Source organism: Pantherophis guttatus, chromosome 2 (assembly GCF_059756535.1).
Source record: "Pantherophis guttatus breed Tessera chromosome 2, ASM5975653v1, whole genome shotgun sequence".
Classification (NCBI taxonomy): domain Eukaryota; kingdom Metazoa; phylum Chordata; class Lepidosauria; order Squamata; family Colubridae; genus Pantherophis; species Pantherophis guttatus.
The window spans coordinates 6,796,964-6,809,925 of NC_142064.1; positions in this window are offsets into that span (position 1 = coordinate 6,796,964).

The following is a 12,962-nucleotide window of genomic DNA, read 5'->3' on the forward strand; positions in this document are numbered from 1 at the left end:
ACTGCACATTTGAAGGAGCCGACCATCCTCGCCAAATTCCTCTATTAATAATTATAATCTTGATGCTTCTCGCACCTCAGCATCGAAGGAGAGCGGAAGATAATAATTATGCAGAAATTTAATATGGGTTTGTTGCATCTGTACAAAAAGCAACCAAGATGGGGAATAGAATTTTTTTTTCCCCCTTCACGCCAAAGATCTGTATCAGAAAACAGTGATGGAAGATGTTGCCCGCCTTCTCGGTCCCTTCTTTCTCTCTCTCTCAAAAAAAATGGAAAGTTACCTTTTATTTATGAGAGATCATTTTTCCCTCCCCTGTCCATATTTTGACAGATAACGTGGCAGCGTATGATGAAGGGTCTCATTTTGCAATGTGACTCGGGTGTTATTTATTATCAAAATAAAAGTCACTTTGTGAATTGAAGTTTTTAATCATTATTTTCCTCCTTTCTGCCCGGCTTTCAAAAAAAAAAAAAAAAAAAAAAAAAAAAAAAACACCACAGTTTTGTCAAAAGTCATGATGGAATTGCTCGGGCTAAAATGGCTGCCAAAGGGAGGGGAGTTTTAGTTGTGACTTCGGAGGCTAATTGCTTCATGTAAAACATTTAGGCGGTAACTGAGGGAATGGTGGACAATGTCATTAAAAGACCTTTTAGACCTTGTACGATGCCCAGAGTTGCCTTGTGATGAGATGGTGGCAAACAAATTTAATAAATAGAGAAGTAGGTAGCTAGGTTGGTGGTAGATAGACAAACAGACAGATAGACAGGCAGACACAGACAGATACAGACACATACAGAGAGAGAGAAAGAGAGAGAGAGACGGGTGAGAGGGAGAGAGATGAGACAAAAATAGATGAGAGAGAGAAATTGATAGGTACTGTAAGTAGGTAGACAGACAGAAAAATAGATAGATAGATAGATAGATAGATAGATAGATAGATAGATAGATAGATAGATAGATAGATAGATAATAAGTAAATAGATTATAGATAGATGATAAATAGATGCTAGGTAGACAGACAGAAAGATAGATAGATAGATAGATAGATAGATAGATAGATAGATAGATAGATAGATAGATAGATAGATAGATAGATAGATAGATAGATAGATAGATAATAAATAAATAGATTATAGATAGATGATAAATAGATGATAGATAGATAGATAGATAGATAGATAGATAGATAGATAGATAGATAGATAGATAGATAGATGATAGATAGAGATAGATAGACAGACAGACAGACAGATAGAGGTAGATAGGAGATGATAGATAGATAGATAGATAGATAGATAGATAGATAGATAGATAGATAGATAGATAGATAGATAGATAGATAATAAATAGATAAATGATAGATAGAGAGATAAATAATAGATAGATAGATAGATAGATAGATAGATAGATAGATAGATAGATAGATAGATAGATAGATAGATAGATAGATGACAGGCAGGCAGGCAGGCAGCAAGAGAAAATGGGGTGAAGGGTACAAACTAACTCCAGCGGGTAGGTAGATGATAGATACTAACAAAGAAGAATATTTGTAGCTCAGGGTTGACATGAGTAGTCCTTGGTGTTCTCTGAGTTTGCTTGTTTTCTTGTTGTTCAAGGTCGCTCTCAGCATCTTATAGACATTTCAATAGCCAACCAGGTCATGTCTTCAGTGTTGAAGTTGCTACTTAATTTGGTAACGAATGTTTGCAAGAAAACCAACAAGCTCGGAGAGCACCAAGGACCCCAGAGCTCTCAGCTTTCAGTGTTGTGAGAATCACATTTTTAACCCTACCTCTTTTCATTTCTTTTCTTTTTGCATGTACTCAAGATTACCAAACGAAGGCAGGGAAGATCTCTTTGGAAAATCTTTTCTTAATTGTCCCAGCAGCATTGAAGAAGTACACAAAGAAAGCCACTCAACAGAAACATGTGAGCTTCAGAAGAAAATTGCTATCTGACTTTTGGCCATGACATTTTAGAGCAAGGACTGAGCGCACACATGTATGCACACAGATACACACACACACACACACACACACACACACACAGCCTCAATATTCACATAGTTGACTAATTTAGTTCTATGAGTGAAAAGCTATTTAGTCAGATTAGAGCTGGAAGGGAGATTCTGTAGTCCAACCAGTGGTGGGTTCCTCCCGGTCGGTCCGGTTCGGCCGAGCCGGTAGCAGTGACAATATGACGTCACCGAACCGGTTCTCCTCCCCTGCCCTCCCACCCCCCCCACCCCCCACATTATTCTTACCTTTTATTTGGTCCCACCCCCAATCTATTGCTGCCTCCTAATCCCCCGGTTACAACTTGTTTTGCTTGTGAAATTGTGTCTGACCCATCGCAACCCCATGGACAACGTTCCTCCAGGCCTTCCTGTCCTCTACCATCCTCTGGAGTCCATTTAAGCTCACGCCGACTGCTTCAGTGACTCCATCCAGCCACCTCATTCTCTGCCATCCCCTTCTTCTTTTGCCCTCAATCATTCCCAGCATTAGGCTCTTCTCCAGTGAGTCCTTCCTTCTCATTAGATGGCCAAAGTATTTGAGTTTCATCTTCAGGATCTGGCCTTCTAAAAAGCAGTCAGGGTTGATCTCCTCTAGGACTGACTGGTTGGATCGCCTTGCAGTCCAAGGGACATGCAGGAGTCTTCTCCAGCACCATAGCTCAAAGGCTTCAATTCTTTGATGCTCAGCCTTTCTTATGGTCCAACTTTCACAGTCATACATTGCAACTGGGAAAACCATCGCCTTGACTATACACACTTTTTCTCCAGGCTGGCCATACCCAATTCCTGCAAACATTCTTCCTATATTTTAATCTCCAGGCCCTTAATCATCTTAATTGGTCTTCTCTGCACTTTTTCCAAAATCCCAACATCTTATTGTAACGTGGTGACCAAAGCTGGATGGAGCATTCCAGGTGTGGTCTTACTAAAGTTTCATTTACAATCTGATATAGTATTATTATACCATATTATTAGACAATATCATCCTAGTCATTGGTGAAATCCAAATTTTATTACTACTGGTTCTGTGGGCGTGGCTTGGTGGGCGTGGTGTGGCTTGGTGGGCATGGCTTGGTGGGCATGGCAGGGGAAGGATACTGCAAAATCTCCATTCTCACCCCACTCCTGGGGGAGGGATATTGCAAAATCTCCATTCAAACCCACTCTGGGGCCAGCCAGAGATGGTATTTACTGGTTCTCCGAACTACTCAAAATTTCCACTACCGGTTCTCCAGAACTTGTTAGAACCTGCTGGATTTCACCCCTGATCCTAATATGTAGATGTAAGAAGACAGCACAGACGGAGTATTTAGAAAGGCACAATAATATCATGATTGATTCCTTGGAATCATAGAAAGAATAACATAGAACTGGTGGAATCGTATCATGAATTATTGAATATATGATACGATTCCATATCGTATCCATGATACATTGAAAACGTATCATGTATTATTTTTCCTACAGTTGGCTAATGCCCTAACTAGCTACTCTAGTTAGTTCTTTTCTTTCTAATTAAAATCTGTACCTTTTAAATTACAACTGGAACCAGATACCTTCACTGAATTATAGCCTGTGTTAGCCGCTTTGCTATACTTAGAGATCTCCAAATTAAGTTACAAGGAGGAGTAAAACCAGAGGTGGCCATCACATACTGTAACAATCGGTTCGTCCAGAACCGGAAATGTGAGCGTGCGCATACACACGGCATCAAACACATGCCAATTAAATAGGACAGGATAGCGGGTCCAGCTGCTGGTTGGAACTACCGGTTCGCCTGAACCAGTCCAAACCGGCAGCAGCCCACCTCTGAGTAAAACACTCTCAAAATGTGGACAGCCACTGAAACTCTCTAGAAGTCAGCTTGCAGGATCTCCCTCTGAAGTATATGTAGATAGACTCCACCCAACCAAGGGATGCGCTCATATTTAAAGGCCTCAGACAGGCAGGAGAGACCAACAGAAGAAAATATTTGTAGCTCAGGGTTGAACTGTGGGGTCCTTGGTGGTCTCTGAACTTGGTGGTTTTCTTGCATCCATTTCATTACCAAACTAGGGAACATTATCAGTGCACTAGAAGGCTAGAAGACTCCCGAGTTCCCTACCAGTTCCTATGATTCTGTGTTCTGTGTTTTTAATTCTGCTTTTATTTATGGCAGGAAAATGTCCTAAGTAGGAGCAGTTCAGTGGTGGAATTCAAATTTTTATGGGTGTGGCTTGGTGGGCATGGTGTGGCTTGGTAGGTGTGGCCAGGGGTGGGTTGTACCTACCTTTACTACCGGTTCACAACAGGGTCGCGTGTGCGCTCTTCTGCGCATGCACAGAAGCATTCTGATGACGTTGGGGTCGTGGGGAACCTCCCACCGGTTTTACTACTGGTTCTATAGAACCGGTCCGAACCGGGGGCAACCACTGGGCTGGTGGGCATGGCAGGGGAAGGATACTGCAAAATCCCCATTCCCTCCCCCCACTCCTGGCGGAAGGATATTGCAAAATCCCCATTCCCACCCCATTCTTGGGCCAGCCAGAGGTGGTATTTGCCGGTTCTCCGAGCTACTCAAAATTTCCGCTACCGGTTCTCCAGAACCTGTCAGAACCTGCTGAATGGCACCTCTTTGATCAGTTCTTAAAAATGGAAAAGCGAGAAAGAATCAAGTTCATTCTGTCCCTTTGCCTTCTTTCGGCATTAGTCAGTACCAAGTTAGAGAAGAAGATGCTATGCTAAGCATTAGTGATCCTAATGTTCTCCAACCAGATGGTTTGGCTCAAGGAGAAGCTGTGGACAGCTGGAGAATGAAATGATACAAATGCCTCCCCAGGTTCTTAATTACCACGTTGAGTCAATGCTTCTAAAAAAAAAACATCGTCTCACAGGGCGTACAAGATCCAAGCTCAGTATGGTAGGACATAACTGGACACTTCGTTTTCCTGAAGCTTTCTTTCCATGGGCATGCTGCCACCCCACGAAACAGACACACACACACACACACACACACACACACACACACACACACACACAAAGACTCTTCTCTTAATTTCAGCGGAGATGTGAAATTTAATCCCACTGTGTCCAACTTTAAAAGTCGCTGAGCTTTGTCGTGACTTAAAGGAAAACCACATCTTAAGAGATGCGTAAATGTTTTGTAACCAAGATGCTGAGCGTGCCTTGGTTTTATGCCCTCTCTGCGCTTTGAACTTCCTGGGGCACAGGAAGAGTATCCTGATTGGTTGTCAGACTCCCAGGGAGTGGGGGTCTTAGCTAGCCTTGCTGGCTGATGTAATCTTCCCAGGTGCCATGAGTTTCTGTTGCTAGATGGGTCCTACTGTGTTGCAGATGATGGTCCATTGACAAAGGTGGTGGTGGGGATTGGGTTTCTGCCTCTGGCCCATTGACAAAGGTGGGGGGGGAGGCAGGAAGGTGGAAGCTGCTTGGTCTTTAAAACATGTTTCTCCATTTCTCATCCAGGGAAATATATTCTGCCTTTTTAATATTTCCTAAAATATTTCATTCTTCTAGGAGAAGGGTGGGTGCTAACTTCCTACACCGTATCGCAGGACGATGATGAGACTCCTCTTTGTTGGATGTTTTCAGATCAAGAGTGAGCAGCCATCTGTCTAGGATGGTTAATTTAGATTCCTGCATAGAACAGGGGCTTAGTGTTCTGGTCTTACAGTAAGTCCTCCTCTCCATTTTGAAAGCCGAATCAACGACAGAGAGTTGGTAGGTCTGCTTGCTACATTTATACCTGAGGACATCTATTTATTTCTGTAAACTGCAAGAAATCTCCAGAGCTTTCATGGCATGTAAATATAACGCTGTCGTTTTGATTCCCACGAATGTTCCAGAAATAGGTAAGATCAACGCCCTGAAAATTTTAAACATGAATTTTATTCAACAGGCGTGTATTTTTTTTAACTTGCTGAAATTTAATCCCATTCCATCTCACTAAATCGGGTTCAACAATAGTCTATTAGTTGAGTCAGCTACCAAGAGTTGGAGAGTGATAATCCAAGCAAGTTTTGAGGGAATAACACAGGCTCTATTGGGAGCCACACAGAATTGTTTAAGTGAGGTGGTCATACAAATATTTTAAATAGATAATCATCCAAGAATGGTATTGCTTTTTTTTTTTTATTTGTAGTCATTTAGACTAATTTTTATGGTAGTATTTTACCCTGCCTTTTTATTTTTATAAATAACCAAAGGCAGCCAACATACCTAATATTCTTTCCGCCTTCAGATATAGAGGAAATAAATAAGCAATGGAATTCATGGCTACACAATATATTTACGTGTACAATCCCCCGATTACAACTTGTTTTGCTGTTGTTAGTTGTGAAATTGTGTCTGACCGATTGCAACCACATGGACAATGTTCCTCCAGGCCTTCCTGTCCTCTATCATCCTCTGGAGTCCATTTAAGCTCACGCTGACTGCTTCAGTGACTCCATCCAGCCACCTCGTTCTCTGTCGTCTCCTTCTTCTTTTGCCCTCCATCGTTCCCAGCATTAGGCTCTTCTCCTGGGAGTCCTTCCTTCTCATTAGGTGGCCAAAGGATTTGAGTTTCCTCTTCAGGATCTGGCCTTCTAAAGAGCAGTCAGGGTTGATCTCATTTAGGACTGACCGGTTTGATTGCCTTGCAGTCCAAGGGACTCACAGGAATCTTCTCCAGCACCAGAGTTCAAAGGCCTCCATTCTTTGGAACTCACCCTTTCTTTACAACTTGAAACTAACAACTAACAAAGTTTAGAATTGGGAAAGAAAAAGTTTGCCATCCGAGAGGAAAAATCTGTCCAAACCACACGCAGTCATAATTTATAAAGAATTTGGGTCATATACTTCTCACTGGCATAAGCCTATTTTTTTTTTTTTGAAAAACAATGGGAGATAATAAGGGGAGTCTTTAATCAAATATAAAAAGGCCCAATTAGTTTGCCAAGTTTATGTTGGATGACCCCAATTAATCAGGGGTTTCAAACACAATATATTTTCAGCACGTGCTTAGCTGCAAGAGAAGGCTCCTGGGTTCGATACAGCTTATTTTATTGGAAACAACAACAACAAAAAAAGTCCATTGGAAAATGACAAATTCTAATTTCCAGAAGCTGCTGGATCCCCTATTCTTTTTGGCTTGGACGTAATCCATTTTTTGGATTGTTTCTCTCATTTCAGTACATTGTTCTTCAGAGCCTCCCAGGAGCCATGTAGAACTCCGTACAAAAGTTTTGATCAGAGTTTAACAGAATAACAGAATAGAATAACAGAGTTGGGAGGGACCCTTGGAGGTCTTCTAGTCTAGTTCAACCCCAGGGTGGAGACCCTATATCATTTCAGTCCAATCTCTTCTTGAAAACCTCCAGTGATGGAGCACCTACACCTTCTGAAGGCAAGATGTTCCACTGATTAATAGTCCTAACTGTCAGGAAATGTTTCCTTAGTTTCAGGTTGCTTCTCTCCTTGATTAGTTACCATCCATTGCTTCTTGTCCTGCCCTCAGGTGCTTTGGAGAATAGGTTGACCTCCTCTTCTTTATGGTAGCGATAGCAATAGCACTTAGACTTATATACAGTTTCACAGTACTTTTACAGCCCTCTCTAAGCGGTTTACAGAGTCAGCCTATTGGCCTCAATAATCTGGGTCCTCATTTTACCCACCTTGGAAGGTTAGAAGTCTGAGTCAACCTTGAGCCTGGGGAGATTCGATCTGCCAAATTGCAGGCAGCCGACAGTCAGCACCACTGCGGTAGCCCCTTAGATATTGCAAGACTGCTATCATGTCACCCATAGTCCTTCAACAAGCAACAAAATTTCATTTTTAATGTGGGCCAATGTGCTCGCAGTAAAAAAAAATGACAATAAAGTTATCCTATCCTATCCTATCCTATCCTATCCTATCCTATCCTATCCTATCCTATCTTATCTTATCTTATCTTATCTTATTTTATCTAATCTAATCTAATCTAATCCAGAGGTGATATTCAGCAGGTTCTGACCAGTTCTGGAGAAACGGTAGTTGAAATTTTGAGTAGTTTGCAGAACTGGTAAATACCACTCTGACTGGCCCCGCCCCCCATTCTCTGCCTCCCGAGTCCCAGCTGATCGGGCGGAAATGGGGATTTTGCAGTATCCTTCCCCTGCCACGTCCACCAAGCCACGCCCACAGAACCGGTAGTAAAAAAATTTGAATCCCACCATTGATCTTCTCTTCTCCTCTCTTCTCTTCTCTTCTCTTCTCTTCTCTTCTCTTCTCTTCTCTTCTCTTCTCTTCTCTTCTCTTCTCACCTCACCTCACCTCACCTCACCTCACCTCACCTCACCTCACCTCACCTTACTTTCATTACACTTTATTTGTTTGTTTATTTGTTTTCACTAGACTGGAATTAATAAGTGGTATGGTTGTTTATCTCTATGTGCCTGTAAACCGAGAGCAAAACAACACGAACAAAGACCATGTAACTTTCTTGTCAATGCCATGAGTTATTGCTTATTGCCTTCCTTCAGATTTTTAAAAATTCAGTCTGTTCAACAGCCCTGCTATGTCCTGATAACCCTTCAACCATGTATTAATCCCATTTACCCTTACTTTGTTGATTTACAAACATTTGTATGCCACCAGTCCTCAGCATTCTAGACGGCTTGCAGCAGACACAATAAAATATCCGTAATGTATTCAGAAAAGTAAGCCCATTAAAAACCAATAAATACTATCCGTAAAAAACAGGCAGATCTGAACATTCCCCCCGGAAGGCGATTGTTTGAATCACTTTGCAAAACACCATCAGGCTGGAGATGCCTCGGATCTCAGGAGGCAAACAATTCCAGAGAGAGAGAGAGACGGGTCTACTTGCAAAACATTTCATTCTCTGTTAGTTTTCTGAACGTCCCTCAAGATGACAAATCACTTCCAGGGTGCAAGACAGATGGAAAGCAAACGAACCTCCAAATTTAGACCCTGCTTTGATAATCACCATTCTCCCAAAGAGGACATTTTTATCTTTTCCCTGCATCTTCAGCCAAGGTTATATGCTACTTACATCTAACCATATCTTATCCTTGCCCTCTTGCATTTCCATGCTCTTGTCTTTATCTCGTTCTCATGCTCTAACTCAGTGATGGCTAACCTGTTTTTCCTCGGGTGCTGAAAGCGCACGCATGCCCACACCCATAATGCAATGCCCCCCTGCATACTCCGCCCCACCTGCGCATGCGCACATGACCCCCATGTGCTCCCCTACCCCCTGTGCATGCACACATAATCCCCCATGCCCCATTTTGGGCGTAGCAGGCCTCCCTGAAAACTCCCGGGCCCATAAATGGGCCACAGGGGGGCACACTACCCCCCGCTCCATGCATGTGCGCATGACTCATCACCCCTGCGCATCATGCATGACCCTCCACTCCCCCCATGCATAGATGCACATCTTCCGAATGCATAGCAGAGATCCTAAAATCAGCTGGCTGGTGGGAGGCGCAGTGGAACTGACCTAGGGCTATGGCTATGGTGCCTGCAGAGATAGCTCCACATGCCACCTGTGGCATGTGTGCCACAGGTTCACCATCACGGCTCTAACTGAAGCAGGATTATTAAGTCTGTCCTTAGCTGAATTGATGTTAGTTTGCCTCTTATTCAAAAACCCAGGGTGGATTAAAAAAAAACTTTTAGTTTATCAATTACATCTTATCAATTACTCATTGAGTAATTGATCTCATCTGATATAGAGGAAATTGATATTATAGAGCAGCATGGTGGCTTAGAGGTGGAACTCTCGCCTCACAATCGGGAGGCTCTGAGTTTGATCCTAGGTAGCGGCAGATATTTCTCTCTCTGAGCGCAATGAGTAATTCATTATCTGCTGTGAACTCCCCATAGGTGTCAGGAAGGGTATCCGGCCAGTAAATGCTCAGCTCCTTTCAGTCGCTCCCAAATTCACCCCAATTCATGGGATTACAGGGTTATTAAAAGAAAAAAAAAGAGGAAATTGAGATTATAGGAGAGATATAGAGACTGGCAACGGGGATAGAAAATTTCAGGCTGAGCTGCTAGACTACAGGCCTCAAATCTTCACTCACAGAACTGATATGAACCTTCAGAGCACAGTTTCACTTCCTGCCTTGGTATAGCATCTTGATAGTTCTCACTACTACTATTCATATTAAAAGGTATGCCTTTATCTGAAATTGCTCCTCATAACTCCAGCATATAAAATAGAGATCCAGCAACCTATGGTTCTTACCAGGAAGTAAAATTGGGGTGGGAAATGATAAAAATGAAATAAATTTTAGTACCCCGATGTTGTGGCTCCGTTACCTGAGCCTGTGTCATCGGCAGGAGAGGACTCCGAGAGTGAAGGAGAGGAGTTGGCAAGGCCTCCCTCTCCAAGACCCTCCTCTCTGGCAATGCCTCTGGTGTCCGCCGACGGCCAAAAGATAGGCCCGGGGCCAAGCATGTCCATGAAGCCACAGATGGACAGTGATGAGGGAAATGAGTCTTGGCTGGATCCTCGGCAGTGTCGCAGAGATAAGCGCGCGCAGCAGAAGAAAAGGCGTGACAGAGATTAGGCTGAATCACTGGACCACACCCCATAGGGTATAAAAGGGGGTGAGATGGCCATTCAGACTCTGTGACGAACAAAACTAACTACTATCGAGTCACATTGCATCTTTGGAAACAACATTATTGGCCTTGGATTTATTTTACGAACTGGACAATTCTTGACTGTGTGTATTTTGTTTAATGAGTAAAGTTCTTGGCAAGCAGCTACTGGGTTGCTGTCAAGCTTCTTATTGGAAGAATTGGTTGTCTGCCAGTTTATTTAACCCCCGGCTGTCTGTTTGTGTATGTGTGTGAGACAGGGACAGAACACTCCATTCCTTGACCCTGTGAAATGGAGGAGTGTAGGTAGGCGAATTGGTCCCTCCTCATGCATAGGGAAGTAGAACAATCTCACAGGAAAGATATACAATGAAACTTCATTAAAGAAAAAAGAAGTTAATGTAAGCATTCCTTTTATTTTTTATAAAAAAATTTTTTTTATTTTATACACAAACAAACATTTAATACATCAGTCATTCCTTCCATGCAACATCTCGGTATTTTCTCCATGACTTAATCTTTTTGTTGTTTCTTCTGTCTTCGTTTTCACCAAATCTATTACAGCATTTCTCCACAAGTACAGTATTCTAATTATACCATTTTCTTACATAACTATTAGTTTGCTTATCTATATCTCTTTTCTAGCCAATGGTAAAACTGATCCCATGTCTTAAAATAGTCTAAATCCTCTCTTTCTTTGATCATCAAAGTTATATTGATCATCTATTCATTTCTGCACAGTCTATTTTTTTTTAATTACTTCTCCTTCCAAAGGTATTTTCTCTGCTTTCCAATTTTGTGCAAAAACAATCCTTGCAGCTGTTATTACATGCATAATCAAATAAATATTTTCTTTGCTAATTTTCTCTGAAAGAATACCCAGTAGGAACAGCTCTGTTTTTAAATCAATACATTGTTGTATCATGTCAATGTAAGCATCCCTGATGTACTTAAAATGCAAAATAATGTGGAAGAGAGAGCTGGGTAGAGAAAGAGAGAGGGAGGGAGGGAGAGGGAAAGGGAAAAGGAAAGGGAAAGGGAGAGGGAGAGGGAGAGGGAGGGAGGGAGGGAGGGAGAGAGAGAGAGAGAGGGAGGGAGGGAGGGAGGGAGGGAGAGAGAGAGAGAAAGAGAGAGAGAGACTGTTCCAATGATAATATCCAAAACCGATCTCTAGTATCCATTTATTGGAATGTATGACTCTGTGGGCAATTGACACTTGGTATATTTCTCTCTGTATTTCAATTAACTGAAACACTTGTGACCAATTACTTTTGCCCAATCTGCTAAAACAAAATATGAAGCGCAAGAGGTCTCCATCTGTTTTTCTTTCCTTTCTTAAAACAAACAAACAAAACAAATGAGTGCCAGCATTTATTTGTGTATTTATTTATTCTCAATTGATGAAGCTTCTGGATAATAATGACTCTACTTTAAGGAAATGAAACTATCTGGACCAGGGTGGGTTCTAAATTTTTTTACTACCAGTTCTGTGGGCATGGCTTATTTTGTGGGCGTGGTTTGATGGTCATGTGACAAACAATTCTTTAGGATTTAGCAGAGATACTGGTCTACCAGGCTTTTAACTGCTTGCAGAGCTGTACCGGTCTATCCATTTGTTCTTGGAGCGTTCCGGTCTACCTATTTGTTTTTGGAGCACACTAGTCTACCACCATGCTGCCTTTTATCACTGATCAGCTGTAGGGCGGCCCTTTGAGGCGCCGCGGTAAGAGTTTAAACAGTTTTTTGCCGCTCTGCCACCACCGAGAGCATCGGAAACTGCTTTTAGACAGCTTAGCCTCAATTGCCAATCTACCACCACTGAGAGGTTTACAAGGAGCGGATCGGTTCTAGCCGATCAGTTGGGAGGCTTCTTGGCTTCTCAATTTAAAGCTACAGTGTCTTGTTTTTTTTTTTTCTTTGTCAAGTGAGCCCTGATTTTTTCCTTCTAGCCGATCAGCTGGGACTAAGAAGGCAGCAAATAGATTGGGGACGGGGCCAGGCAGTGATGGTATTTACTGGTTCTCCGAACTACTCAAAATTTCCACTACTGGGGAGAACCGATAGCAACCCACCACTGATCTGGACTCACGTGGAGATTGTGTAGATAGTGCTAAAGATATCTACTTTTTCTGGTATTTTCCAAACTTCCCTCAGAACATTTCACTGTCTCCCAGAGTTTGCCCAAATTCAGGTTCATTGTATAAATAACACCATCCTCTAAACACCATCCTCTCAACCCTTTCCTCTAACCAACACATTCTTTGCTGTCCCTTTCCCTGTTTGCCTTCCCTCTTTCCCAAGATCAGGGTCTTTTCCAAGGAGTCCTCTCTTCTCATTAGGTGGCCAAAGT